This window comes from Trematomus bernacchii, unplaced genomic scaffold (assembly GCF_902827165.1).
Source record: "Trematomus bernacchii unplaced genomic scaffold, fTreBer1.1, whole genome shotgun sequence".
NCBI classification, from domain to species: Eukaryota; Metazoa; Chordata; class Actinopteri; order Perciformes; family Nototheniidae; genus Trematomus; species Trematomus bernacchii.
In genome coordinates this window covers 84,597-100,390 of record NW_022987629.1, presented here as the reverse complement: position 1 = coordinate 100,390, position 15,794 = coordinate 84,597, and the positions used below count along the sequence as shown (strand labels likewise).

General features: G+C 39.3%; 1 long non-coding RNA gene across 1 annotated transcript; it reads right to left on the bottom strand.

Moving 5' to 3' along the window:
- Window positions 1-14,558: 14,558 nt before the first annotated feature.
- On the bottom strand, window positions 14,559-15,204 carry LOC117484553. The gene is made up of 2 exons (XR_004556145.1): window positions 15,171-15,204; window positions 14,559-14,631 (listed from the first exon to the last, which is right to left on the bottom strand). It is a non-coding gene; the product is annotated as an uncharacterized LOC117484553 (long non-coding RNA).
- Window positions 15,205-15,794: the final 590 nt, after the last annotated feature.

Here is a 15,794-nt window from a genome sequence, read left to right as displayed (position 1 = left end):
CTGCTATATTGTATGGCAGAGTAGGTGCGGTCGGCTAGCATGTTGCGAACCATGTTAAAAGTAAAACGGCAAAAGTAAAAGAAATATGTACAAAATACGAAAATGGGCAAAGTTGGAGAGGAGCACGAAGACGATGCGGCCATCTTCACCGGCGCATCATGATCCATAGCAAAGCAGCTGCTTCAGTGAATTGGGGGTTAAGATAATTGTCATTTTACCTTATTACCTTATTACCTTATTTATTATAAGTGGCTTCAAAATAATAATAATAATAATAATAATAACATTGATGTGAAGTTTTTTGTTGTTAGGCAAGCTATTTTATTATTAATTCAGTTTGTATTTTATTCTAAGGTGTTTTTTCTCCATCAACCCAGAGAAGGGCACCAAAGTGGAGAAGACACGCACATCCCGTCTTCAGGTGAACCCGAGAGTCCTCACCTTGATTCAGGAACTTTCGGATCATGAGTGGCGTGATGTCTGAATATGGACAGTAAGATTAATGGCATGTGGTGATGTGCCCAACTTAAAGTTTGATTATTTGTTTCAGCTTAAGAAGCAAGCACAAGTTTAAGACAAAATTGTTAATGTTTGTATTAGGGCCGCACGATATCAGAAAAAATTGCATATTGTTCTTGAATATCGCAATAACAATATTACCTGCTGTAAATAAACACATTTTAGGTGTACTCAGTTTTGCCTTTGAGTATACTGCTAAATTACAACACAGTGATTTAAAAATGTTTGAAGGACATTATTTCCAACATTGTTTTATTAAATTAATTATACATTGAACTGAACACAAAAGAAACCAATAGAAATGTGAAGTGCCGTTTTTTTTTATTGATGTTCTTTTAACTAATTTAAAAAATGCAATACCGCAGTGTTTTTGCGATGTGTTTATCTTGCAAATTATTCTGCGATGACGATAAACTGATATTGTGCAGCCTTAGTTTGTATGCAATGTTTTGAATTCTATTACATATTACGTACCTCAATTTGAAGAACATGTTTGAATATATTGGTAAATTTGTTCTATTCTAATAAGACATGTTTAAAAGGGGTGACAATTCTTATATTTATTCATTAAAAAGAACCTCTTAATTGTCTGTAAGGCATTTTTAGGAGAAAAAACATTTGCCCTGTATTTTTCTTTCTTTCTCTCTTCTTGGTTTCTTTCCCTCTCTTTCTCTAAATCTTTTCTCTTTCAATTCCATTGCAATGATCACATGTCACATGTTGTCTATTCTAATGTTTGTAAAGTAGATATTACCAATATGCATGTTGAGAAATGACAGATGTTTTTGATCACTGCTTTGAGTAGTAATTCAATTCAAAACCTTTATTTATCCAGGTGAAATCCCATTGAGATCAATGATCTATTTTTCAAGGGAGACCTGCAGCAGTAGGTTCCACATGAAGACATATAAACAACAGAACAACAAAAGGACATCATACAGCAAAAATTACAATTGACATATCTATCCACATGTACAGGTACCAACAGCATCTGATTGTGTAGCATCCAACCGAGCTTTAAAAACATGTAGTGGTACCAGATTGGTAATTTTCCATTCTTTTTGCAGACTGTTCCAAGTTAGTGGAGCTGCACATCTAAAAGCTTTCTTCCCTAAGACAGTCCTAGCACTTGGCACATTTAATAAAACCACAGCATGCGATCTCAGGCAATAACTACTTTCAATTCGCCGAGAGATCAGGGAGCAGATATAAGATGGTAGTTTATCCAACATGGCTTTGTAAATGAAAATGTACCAGTGACTGAGCCTCCGTACAGTAAGTGTCAAAAATCTCAGTGCACTGTGATACGCAGCATCTAACTTGCTCAGGTAATTGGCAGGTGCATTCATATAAATCAAATCACCATAGTCCAGCACAGGTCAAAAGGTCACAGAGCCTTTTCCTGGCCTCGAGCGAGAAACATGAAATTTAAAAGTGAGACAGTCATCAAGCCAGATACCAAGGTATTTGTAACAGGCAACCACTTCAAGTTGTATTCCTTGCATAGTTACAATATCTAAAGCAGTCTCTGGAGTCTTTTTAGCTTTAGAAAAGAGCATTACCTTGGTTTTATCAACATTTAAAAGAAGCTTTAGTTCAGAGAGCTGAGCCTGAACAATGTTAAAAACAGCTTGTAATTCAACAACAGCCTCCTTAATGGAGGGACCTGCACAGTACATAACGGTATCGTCCGCATAAAAATGTAAGGTTGCTCCTTCGACATTTTCACCTAAACTATTGATGTAGATGGAGAATAAAAGCGGACCTAAAACAGAACCTTGTGGTACACCATTAGTGATGTTTAACCATTCAGAAGACAGCCCATCGAACTTAACACATTGGGACCTTTCAGAGAGGTAGTTCACAAACCACCCCACAGCATGGCTGGATATGCCAATACTGAGTAGCCTCTGCTTTAATGGCGCGTTTCCACTACACGGCCTCGCTCGGCCCCGCTCGGTATGGCTGGGCCTCGTTAGGACTGGCTCACTTTATGGCGCATTTCCATTACAGTATAGGAACTGGGGCAGTATCTATAGTAACGCAGTGTAGGCGGAGCCGTGACGTGATCTTCAGAGGACCCCAGAAAAACAACACAGCCGTTAGCTGTTAGCACTCAGAGCTCACAGCTCCTCATATATGTTCAGAAACTAGACAAAAGTTAAACAAGTACAAACCACAGACTGCCTGTGTCATGGTGAATACAGTCGCTGCCTTATTTATGTCTGTATAGGCCGTTGTTGTGAGTGTGGACGGTCGGAGCATATACTGCGTTAGCTTAGCCAATCTCCATTTAGAAAACACGCATTTTAAAAGGTTTTTCGCCTGCCGTCTGTCTGCAGACTTGACAAAGCATTAATTCATGGTTTTTACTAACCGGTATCAGTATGTTGTTACTTCGGCATCATTTTGAAACGTGTATTACAATTAAATCACGGTCAAATATGTCCATCTTGTTGTAGTTGTAGCCCCCTTGCCAGCGATTCTCTCTCTAGTTTAGCATACTCAGCCCGACTCAGCCTCATTGTCTCTGGCCCTAGACCCGCGATTTTATGAGGCCAGAAAAACTGTGAATTAGGACCCGCCGGCCGGTACTAGGCCAAGTGGAAACGCAACCAGAGACGGGCCGCTGACGTCACAGCCCTCTTAAACCGTGCTCCGCGCTGTAGTGGAAACGCGCCATAAGATGCGATGATCGACGGTGTCAAACGCTTTGGAGAGGTCAATAAATAGAGCTGCACAACTCTGCTTATTATCTAAAATACTCGCCACATCATTCACCACTTTCATTGTGGCAGTGATGGTGCTATGTTGCTTTCTGAAACCTGACTGATGTTTAGACAGGATGTCATTTGTACAAAAACACCTTTACCTGCTCACTCACTAGGCGTTCAAGAACCTTAGCCAGAACTGATCATTTAGAGATGGGTCTATAATTGTTTAATAAGGTGGCCTCCCCTCCTTTTAGTAGAGGCAGGACATACGCTGACTTCAATATTTTTGGGATTTTGTTCGTGCTGAGAGAGAGGTTAAAAAGAGAAGTGAGAGGTGGAGCAATAAAATCTGCAGCTATCTTTAAAAAGAAAGGTTCTACGTTGTCCGGGCCGGCCGGTTTCTTAGGATCTAACTTGGTTAAAGCTTCACGAACAACATCAACAGTAAAAGGAGTAAAACTGAAAGGGTTTTCCAAAACACATTGTTCAGAGTCACAGACTGTGGTGTTCACAGAAGCAGAGTTAGTGACAGATATAGAGCCAGATGCTGTGGTAAGGTAAGGAGGTAGCTCATTACGGATATCACCGGTGGATATCGATTTTATGGATTTCCAGAATTTTCTAGGGTTGTTCAGGTTGTTTGTGGTAACTGACAGATAATACTTAGATTTAGCACTTTTTATTTGTGATGTGAAGCTATTCCTTAGGCTTAGGGTTTGCCTAAATCGCAGCCATTCTATCTAATAAATCTAATAAATTCTTGGAAAGGCAAGTTCTTGTTGGGATTGTTTCAACTTTTAATACAGTGGCTCTTGAGGTTTATCTAGCTTTGCATTTTCAATTTTAAGTGCTTAATCTGTGTATCCTGGATTACATTCTTCACATTTCTGGTAATAGTCAAACATATATATACAAAGGCAGTGTAGTTTAAATGAAATCTTTCAATCTGACTAATGTATAGGAAAAACTTTTTTTTTCCACTGAGCAATAATCCTTACAGGCGGCTTTACACTATATATTTGAGATTGATATTCATAGAACAGTTTTTTCTGCATTTTAATTGTAATACATACATTTTACAGAAAATTTAAATTGCAGTATTTAGATCTTGCTTTCACCGTAAAACTCGTCATTACTACGGCAAAATACAATAAATTATACACAACTTTTTATTACAATTTGTGGGAAAATTCTGTTAAATTACAGCATTATACTGATGCTTTTACAGTTAAACAGTGTTATTTGTTTGGTATTTTTCTGTAAAATTGAATGGGATTCAATGTAATAGACAACAACTGCATGTAAATCTTACTGAAATAATCAGTTTAATAGCAACGTGATCATGCTAATTCAACAGAAAAGGGCTGTTGAAATTACAGATTTAAAATGTAAATTACAACAGTTTTAAACTGTAAAATGTACACGTTCTGTCAAGTTGTTTACAGTTTACTGTATTTTTTACATCATTATTCTGGCAACCAAGCTGCCAGGTTTTTTCCGTAAAAACAATGTGTTTTATTTTACAGTGTAGTTAACAAAAAAGTGTAAAAAATCCAGAATATGATTTTTATTTTAGATTCTTCAAAAATCTGATCCGGAAAATGTCAAGAGTTAGAGTTGTAATCCATATTATGGCAAGAGGGGGGAGAGTAGGGAGACAGGAGAGGCTGATTCAGGAGCCCTGACCATAGACTGTATATATAAATGGACGTAGGGTCCGTGACGTCACCCATAGGATTCTGCAGAGTTGCCGAGAAGCCCTTAGTAGGCGGAGTCGGCCACTAACGGCTCGACAGTGGCGTCAGAGTTCCACTCCAGCCTGCTCCAAATAAGGGCAAAGAGGCGGAGCCGAGGCGGGACCTGCTGCCTCCGGGCTGGAAGTTCCAGAGCTAGCTCAAGCTACCAAGCTAAGCTAACATGCTCCCCATCTGCACACTGCCGTCGCATTGTACGTTTCTAAGGTAAGCGGACATGAGACTATTCAGCAAAACTATAAATAATAATCTAAGTTGAGTTTTTAGCATAATACTTCAGAATCTTAAAATCCCTTAACGTTTGTATGCAATGTGCTAAATTAAACACTGGAATCAAGCAAAAATATTAATATGTTTGCATGACATTAGTTATTTATATTTTGCCATCACTTAATTATACGTTTAATACATTTAAGTCAAGCTAAGGTACATATGATGACAGCTAGTTAGTGCTCTTACCTGTGAGGCCTCCTCCAAACAGAATTATAACCAGACTGTATCATTAAAACTATAAGTACCAGTTCTAGATCCTTGACTTTAGACAAACAATTCAAAAGACAAAATGTATTTAAAGACCAATCTTTATTTGAAGGTGCCTCTTAACCTGAGATATTAGTTATACAGTAATAGTATTGACAATCTAAAAAAACTGAGCAACTCAACAGTCAACTTTATATTTCTTATTGTCTAAAGCATTTATTATTTTCATTTTCCCCCTCTCATATTCAGTGTGGACGGATTGAGACAGCGTGGTGTCCAGAGAGCTGCAGAGACTTCAGGGAGAAACCTCCGTGTGATGGACGTCCTGTCTGTTGGTTTGGAGAGGACTGAGGGTCTTTCCTCAGCGAGGAGGACCAGGCCTGATGGAGGAGCCCATGCATAGCTGATACCACCTGATCAGGCCTAGTCTGTCACTTTATTTGACTAAATGTGTTTACTTATACATTTAATAGGTTTACACCTTCTGTCCATATGTGCTTTTTATTTAAAACATGTTTGATTAACTTTTGGTTCACATTTTAATAAATTGAATTTGTATTTGCACTCCTTCTGTCCATTATTCTTACTGAAAATGTTAGATTACACATTCACATCCGACTGAAGATTGGCCCCATTTATTTGCGTTGCAAACTCTGCGGTACAAGGTACATGTTGTGAAGCTCATAAAGTGAGGCAAATAGAAATAATCAGCTGATGGAGTGTAGATGTGGAAATAGGTGCATTCGATCAGCTGACTGTGTTTTCACAATAAAAATGGTTTCTTAGTGAATGTCCTGTACTGGTCTTAACATCTCATAACATCAACTTTTAATTTTCCTCTTGGATGTTCTTCTTGACCCTCAGAGAAGGAGAACATGTTGAGTCGTGTCTTTCAGGCATGTCCTTTCCTAACAAAAATTACAGGAAACATAAAACATATTATTGCAGAACAAGTGTGTTATTTATGAAAGAGGTGTGTTTGTGTGTTTAGGGGCTGTAGATATAATTATTTTGTAATTGTAATGTTTTTTTTTATTTCAACAGTGAGCTACAAAGACAATCAGATTATGAATGAACAGTATGACATTCATCAACATTGAAATGTATTTTATTATCAAAATAATATTTAACTGTTATCAAAACTTAGTGCAACTGTAGAAGCTTGCTCTGTTCTCTCACTGAAATCATAACTTTTACCACGTTTTTACAGACAATATTGAGAGATAAATAGCAGTTCTCACTATGCGTTAAATATCTTTGCCTTCAATCCATTAAATTAGAAAGCTGACAGTCATATTGCTTGTTAACATCTAAATGTAACCCTTTGCATGGAAAAAAACCCTCAACTTCACTGATGTGTAGGTGATCTAGTATTTAGTATTGTTTAATGGAATGTATATCAGCAGATATTAAAGTCAATACTTCATTTATTTAAACCAATATCTTTCTTGATTCTTTGTACAGTATGAAAAAAGAGTATTTGTACCTGTGCTGAAGTTCACTGCTGTGAGGAGTCCAGTTCTGTCTCTCACTCTCTGGTCCAGCCTGTCGAATCACCTGGACACTTTAAACAAACAGATATATATGTAAAGAACCATGTGTACAAACAATATAACTTATTATCTTCTGTTGAACATGTTGGATTGTGTATTGTCCGAGTCCTTTTTATTTTACTGTAACTTTGGAAGTTGTGTTACCAATGCTTACTGTTTATTTGATACCAATTTGGTAATGCAATTAATAAAAACAACAAGGTTTGGGTTCGTTCTTCAGATGACTGTGACGTTAACGTGTAAGCTCAATAATGAACTCCAGCTCAACCAACCATATTGTAATATCTAAGTAATCATCTTGAAATATGACATTAATAATTGTAATATACACACATCTTATTGTGAGGTTGATTTCACATACACTACTTCGACGTTAGCTTGTCTACATACTTGAGCATAGCCAATTTAAATTAACCTAAGCGATGCATAAAGTTCCTACCTACATAATAAAATATCTCTCTAAGTTACAAGGATGACCTTATTTTATCAACCTCAAACAGAAGCCTTTTGTTCTACAGTATTATCCCACTTAACGCTTAACACTTGTCTATTTCGTTTTAACCTTTATATATACAGTCTATGGTTTTAAGTTAACTTGGAGGCTAAGATTAGCATCGTTAGCACCGATGTAGCTACCACTCGCTTACACGCTAACCCAAGCCTTAACATTCATTACGTAGCTGATTGAAATCATAAACACATAAATAAAGTACTCGAATTTCACTTACCGCAAAACGGCATTCATGCACCGTCTGTTTTAACCGCAGAGCGAGTCACAATAGTCCCATATATAAGCATGAAGAACAAACAAACACGGCCGGGGTCAAGTTGTGTTCCCTGGATGAACTGAGCAGGCAGAGTCCCTGTAGCTTCACGGAGACGGAGCAGCTAGCAGAGAGACAAGAAGCTAACAGCAGCAGTCACTTGACAGAGCTGTCACTCAATGTGACCACGCCCTAATTTATGCAAAAACTTTAAGACCTAATATAAATAAAAGGGTCATGTTAGAAAACAATTCACTCACAGATTCATAATCATGAAGGTGGAATCTAACTATATACATAATTAAATGTATTGCAGCCAGGGCTAGAAACGTTTTTTTTTCTGCTGTGAAATTGGGCATTTTAACATGGGGCTCTATGGAAATTGCTCCTTTCTGCAGTCATCGCCTATCGGCCAATATATGAACTGCAGTTTGTGGCACTTCCGTATTGGCGTCCCGGCTCTTCCCCAGAGTTTGCCGCTTGGCCCTGACACACTCGCAACTATAAATGAACCAAAAATAAATAAATATAAAGTGTTTTTTCATATTGGATATGGTATGTCATTGGTTATGGCCATGTTCTTGTGATTTTATGATTATTGAAATGTATACAGTTCTGTTTCATATAGGTGTTTCCATAGATCTAGTCTCTTTATTTCCCCCTCAAAATGCATCAGATTGATGCATTTAACTCCAAAATTAAAACACAAATCTTACCGGGGGAGCATGCCCCCAGACCCCCCGAGAGGATTTTAGGTCCACCCCCACTTAAAATCACATGGACAGGTTCCTAAATACATTTTAAAAAATGTTTAATTAGTAACCCATGCCCATATGTTTATTTGCGGGTAGTAGATTTAAACTATAGTGCTATCACTATGGGCAGCAACGCTGTAAATATTGGCAAATAAATCCAGCAAAATGGCACAAAAAAAAACTGGTAGTGGCCTGGCTGGGTGTTTAATTTCCGGCCTGAATTATTGTCTCTGTCCTGCCTGTACCTGTTCGCTCTGCCATCGCGTGAAGGGTCTGCTCACAAGCGACCAACAGAAAGGTTAATGTTATTGTTGTTGCACGTCACGTTACGTAAATTGTAATTATTATAATAAAGTACATTTGTCTAATAACACTTACATACTTTTACTTAAATAAGATATGAATGCAGACAGTACTTTAACTTGTAATGGAGTATTTTCACGGTGTGATGTTTGTACTTTTACTTCAGGATCTACTAACTGCAGCAAGTGCTGATAAAGGGTCTAACGTGTTATTAATGTGATAAAGTGTTACTGAAGAGTTTAAAGTGTTAATTAAGAGTAAAGGGAACAGACCTGCTCTGTGTATCCGAAGCTGAGGCTGTAAAACAGCGTCGAGTAGTTTCTGGAGTCTCTCGTTATCCTCTTTGGAAAGAGACAGCTCCTCCTCGAGCTCTGCTATCGTTTTTTCAAACAGAGCAAATATATCTTCAGCAGCAGCAGTGAGTCGCTGCTTCTTCAACGACAGCAGCATTTGGACTTCACTCATGTTTACTAGATCACCTTTTCCTGCAAACTCCGTTAAACACACCGTTTCTCTCTTCACCAAACTCTCAATCTGACTAGTGTTGCTAACGTGTTTCCAGCTAGCATGCTAAGCTAGCTCCTATAGTCCGAGGTAAACGCTCCAGAAAAAAGAGCACAGAGTCCATTCGGAGGTTTATCCAGACACACAGATGATGGATCAGTAGTGCTGGAGCTCACACACACTTTCTCAGGAACACACAGAGAGAGAGAGAGAACCGTAGCGACGAGACGCCACATGGATCCAGGTTAGAAAGAGCTTCTTCTTCTTCTTCTTCTTCTTCTTCTCTCGTTTTTGGCGGATTGCAAACAACTTTTAGTTGCATACCGCCACCTACTGTACATGAGTGTGAATCAGTGGCGTAGCTGTGGGTGGGCCCGGGTGGGCCTGGGCCCACCCACATGCACGTCTGGCCCACCCACAGCCAATCAGCGCGTTATAGCGCAGAGCCGGGAAGCCCAGAAGGAAGTGCCACAAACTGCAGTTCCTCTAGTGGCCAACAGGGGATGGATGCAGAAAGGAGCAATTCCCATAGACCCCCATGTTAAAATGCCCAACTTTACAGCAGAAATAAACATGTTTCTAGCTGGATCCAATCAAACTTATTCTGGATATAGTTAGATTCCACCTTCATGACAATGAAATAGGGAGTGCATTTTTTTACCGTGAGTAAATTAGTAAGTAAAGTAGGTTTTGCCGTGAGTTAACGAAAGTCTTATTTCTTCTTGAGGTCTGCAGTGAAGCGTGTACACATTTGCTGAATATGAAAACTCTCAGTGTGTGCCCACTGTGCGACTGTCAAGGATAAACAACCTGTGGCCGCCGAGCCAGTCATGTGTAGGGATGGGTACCGAGCCCCAGGGCTGAATTATTAAAGACCGTGGTACCATTAAGCTCCGACGTTATCGGTCGGTACTGGAGACATGTAAAAAATATATCTCATATGTATTATTGCTACACAAACATTATATTGCAGTTTTAGTGTCACCAACTCTGTTTCTAAGATGCAAAAAGACAGCAAAATGCGTCTATGATTATTTTTAGTATTTTCGATCTCTCCAATCCAGACGAGAGATCTCCCTCCCCCGCCTGTGTGCGAGGGGGCGGGGCGGTTTACACACACGCAGCTGCTACATGCAGCAACACACACACACGCGGAGGAGATGGCTGAGAGATCTAAGCGCTCCGGGGTGTGGTTAAACTTTACCCGTCTCGATGTGGACAATGCTCGTTACCAAAAGTGCAATAAGAGTTTAGCATGGAAAGGCGGTAACACGAGCAGTTTGTCTAAACATCTTGTAAAAGTGCTCCACATTCAGACGGAGAAATGCACCGGGTTCGACTGTCTTTCTAGTTAACTCAATTATACAAACATTGGTTAATGATTAGAGGTAATTTAGAGTTATTTATTTTGTTAAAGTTTCAGCTATTCTGTTTACAGTTCTGTCATCACATTATTTAATACGATTTGTTAAAACACTGTTGTTTCTTTTGATGTGAAATATTATGTATTTAATTAAAATAAAAAGCAATGTTAGTTTTGTTCACAATTTGTGTTAGTTAGTTTACCTTATTTTTTTCTCCCAAAAAAACGATAAAAGTACCGTTAAAGCCGTGCCTATGTTTTTGTTTTCACTGCTAGTTTATGCTTATGTTCAATTAGTGCATTAACAAATCATTAAAATCATTAATGAAGTTTCAGCTCAGACCCCACGCTTAATAAGTCTCCCCCAGGCCCACCCACACAATAATTCCTGGCTACGCCACTGGTGTGAATCATCATATCATTCCATCTCTTAACTCATGGACGTATCTGTATCTATGATCTAATCGAAAATAAACAAATAAACAAAAAACATAAAATAAACAAAACAAAACAACAATCCATGATCTATTCTAACCTAATGTTACATTATGTTTCCTACCCCAGTTTCCCTCAGAAAGGTAAACAGTGCCTTTCTGGTAGCTCTTCCTCCCTCTCCTTCTGTTCCCAGAATACCAACCACACTCCATTCCCTCTCTGCCTCTATCACTTTATCCTTTAGTTTTTCTCTTTCAGCTTTATAGATGTCACAATGTAATAAGATATGTTCCACATGTTCTTTAACTCCACAGCTCCCACACTTGTCACTGTCACTTTTCCCCATGACATACAGAGTACCATTCAATGCTGTGTGATTTAGTCTGAGTCTAGCTATCATGATTTCCTCCCTTCTGTTTCTTTCTTTATAAATATTAATTGTAATTGTGTTTTGAACTTTATGATACTCTTTGCCTTTCTGGTCTTTCTCCCACCTTTTCTGCCAGATCTCCATCCCTTTCTTCTTAATCACTGCTTTTCCTTCTCCTTTTCCAAGTTGAACTGGTAATGTGATTTCCTTTTGAAGTGCACTTTTTGCTCATTTATCAGCACACTCGTTCCCTTTCACCCCCTCATGTGCAGGCAGCCAGCAGAACTGCAGATCTATACCGCCTCTGTGAAGTCTTAACAGGCTATGATTAAAGGGCCCATGTCATGGCCATTTCCACTGATCATAATTCCATTGTTGAGGTATACTAAAATAGATTTATACTGTGCAATTTTCCAAACTCACATTGGTTTCGCATACAGCATCTCTGTATAGTATGTGTATTCAGCAGTATTCACTCTCTGTGCAAAACGGCTTGATTGTGCTCCTGCCCCCCCCTCCCTGTGAGCCTAGTGTGCTCCGATTGGTCAGCTCGGCCATTCTGTTCTGATTAGTCAACCACCAGAGAGGCTCCGCCCATGTCTAACACTGTGTTTTCGGCTCTGAGCATCAGTTTTCAAATGGCGTCAGTACAGCCGTACACGTTTGAACCGGAGTCCGATCCTGAAAGTGAGACGGACCGTGATGGACCTGATCCATCGTCCCAAACTAGACTGGAGCAGGCGGTTTCACAGTGGAAAGTTTTAATTTTGTATAGCTCTTACATTTCAGATGTAATGTTAGAACTGCATCATTTATTTACATCACAGTAACAAGTTTGTTTCGCTTAGAAAGGTAACAGACATACTTTTCGCGGGAGACTCCCGATTTCATAGCCCTCTCCCGGTTTCCTCCCGGGGTCATATTTCTCCCGATTTCTGACAAAATCAGATTTACCCTGGACTGTTTCCACTCGGACTTTAATACAGCTACACCATTGTTTGGTTTCCATGGTAGCGCGTCTCTTTAGTAATGCGCCCGATTTCCGAGGTCTCAAGGTTGGCAAGTATGGTGACAGATACAACAAAAACACCAACAGTAGCACACAACATTATATACACCATAGGCCTACATACTTGTCAAGTCAATAGACTATTATATGCCCTTTTATTTATTCTATAGTAATTGAATGTTTATTTTGTAAACCTCGCAATATTTGGAGTTAATTGCTAAACGTGTTATGTTACAAATATCTTATCTTCCTATAGGTTGCAACACGAATGATGCAAGTCCCAGAACCTATTGTGTGCATGGTTGACCACCCCGGACTAGAGCCAAACTGTTTCAATCCATACACCCTGCAGAACCTCCATAACATTTATAGGTTTGATTATGGACCTTTGAGGCGTAGAACAGAAGGAGAGTAAGTTATTTTTACCTGTAATAAACTACTACTGTATTTGATGAAAAATCAAATCATGGTTTGCTATATATGAATGATATGCTATCTAGGAGCACATCATTCAGGGAAGAAAGGCTACCAAGTATTTCTATCAAACTTTATTTCTAGAAATGTACAAAATGATGATTGATATACATATATACACTGTATAAGATAAGATGGACCTGTGGGGAAAATCAGTTTTTCAAGCAGCCAGAGGGTAAGGGTGAAAAACAGGACAGCACATATATCTTATCATCCATTCCTCCTCTTATTGGCGTTTTCGGCATCTTGTCTATCGCAGCATTGTAAGCTGGTGCTGGGGCTTCTTAGGACGAGGCATCAGAGTGGTCATCCCGTCATGTGTTGTCCGCCGGATACGCCGGGAGTTTCCTGATCTGGCAGGACAGTATGTTTGCTTCCGACCGCCCCTTGACTAAAACGTGAGACATGGCGGGCTACCACTTCCTCCTTTGAGGGCCTGTCAAATTGAGTGGACAGGTCCTTTGGGATGGGGATTTCATTCATCTCCTCCACAAAGGGTGTTGGATCCTCAAATACTTCTTCGAACACCAGCCTCATCAGCTCACCCACGTACACTGAAAAATATAACATTCATATAATAATTTATTATTTATATTTTTCTTTTATTCTTTCATTGTACATATAATTCAGTGTGGCTATCTCTCTAGGTCGTCCTCAGACGAGCCCTCCATCGTTGCTTCCAGTCATCCCGGTTCTCCATATATCTGGCCAGTTCATTGGTACTTTGTGCAATAATCATTTAAAATGTAAGTTATGTTTTTAATAAAAACAAAAATATTTGACAACTTACTGCATGTAGGGTCCTTCTTTACAGGCTTTGCGGTACATTCTCCCCTCCTGGCTTTTGGATAGGCCAATTTGTACACAGGTAGTCCTGCAGCTGTTGTGGCTTGCTCACGGTCAGCATTCTCATTGTGATGCATGGCTGCTAGACACAACCTATAGAATAGCAAAATAAAATGAGACTTTGTGTTATGACAGAATAAAACCCTCATGCCACTAAACAGTGACTGTGTTATAAGATGCTACAGAATAAATTATACAGTGTATTACCTGCACAACATTCCCATGAAGGGGAAAACCACCTTTTGGGGGGCAAAACGCAGAATCAAGCTGTGGAAGGACTCCAGCGATGAGGTCTGGTAGTGATGGCTTAGCTTTTTCACATCTTTGAGAACTCTCGAGTTGTTGAGTATTTTCTCAACTTTGTGGAGTGTTATTGAATCTTGAGTGAAATTACAAAAACATCAACATCCCATTAGAACATTACAACTATCATTTTCCATAACAACAATGTTATATTTACATTCAATATTGTTGATATTATGAAGGAAGTGAAGTGTTTTTAAATTTCTCACTTGTTATTTCCAATTGTTTTATAAATATTGAACTTACCAGGTTTTAGCCATTTATTTGCATCTGTTGTGGCTCTTTCAGGATGTTCACACTTGGGGAATAGGGGGTCGTCGTGCACGTGAATGTTTTGTAGGTGGTTGACCACCTTGCCACCTTCTCCGGCCCTGAGGTTGTGCTCGTCGCACTCCAGTATACATGGTTTTTGATGCTGTGCAGCCACCTCTTCAACAACTTGCAGTCCTTGTTCTGTGAAAGTTTCACAAGTTTCTTGGACAAACCTGATAAAAAGAAAACACATGCACAAGTGAATATTCAAGCCATAGTGTGTAAATGATGTGCTGTGATGGACAATATTCAAGGGTGTGGTGGAAAGAAGGGTAAGCACAGCATGTTAATTACAACCATAACATCCATATGATAATTGCCTGACAATGGTCAGGGAGACACCCTTCTGTCTGAAAGCATTTAATAGCCAGCCCAGGAAACCCCCATACATATTCATATACACATCACTGTAAATTCCCATTCTAAAGAGTACTCACATTATCCTAAGAGTAGTGAGTGAAATTGAATTTACAATGACAAAAGGTGCTGTGATCAAGTGGTCTGGCAGACAGTTTACAATAACAGAGGAAAGACCAGATTAGAGGGACAAATTGTAGGGGGATATAAATCATGTATCTATCCAGACATGATGTCATGTCTGCTGCTGATTAGAAGCTCAGGATAAATTGCATAGTAAAACAAAGGAATATCTGAACAAAGGACAGTGTCTCTGATTTGGTATTCTTCCATTCAAACATATAGGGATAAATACCTTTTTCAAAGTGCCACACATCATAGAATTGTTCGATGTTGCGTTCCCTCAGAAACTTCTGGATTTGTGGATGACGGTCAGTCACAATGTACTCAACCGCCAAATTGTTTGACTCCAGATGATCTAGGCATCTTTTGAGTCCCTCCTTTTCCATGTGATAACTACCACCAACTTCATTGCTCTGTTGGTGAATAAGAAATAGGGCATAAATACACTGAAACATGCATCAACAGCCAGTAAGCATAAAATGATAACACCCAGAAAGAGATTCACACCTGAACAAGCTGGAAGTCCACAATGGTGTTGCTTCCCAGGTGCATGAGTGTGTAGCTTCCGAACTTCGCTGAGTGCCCTGAAGATAATATAATAAAGGAGGTTTCAAGGCTTTTCAACAGAATGTCAATGGATAACTTAGATGAATTGTAATATACACCAGTAACTCTGGCACTAGACTGTCTTGTTTGTTTCCGATTACCTGGAGAGTCTGCTCTCATATCTCCTGCAACTATGACATTTCCCCCCTGGTGGTGTAGTTGCTGGAAAATCTTCAGCTGATCAGTCTTCCACTTGTGGATAATAGCAGGCTCCAGGTAATTCCTAGCATGCCTCCTGAAGGTCTCATAC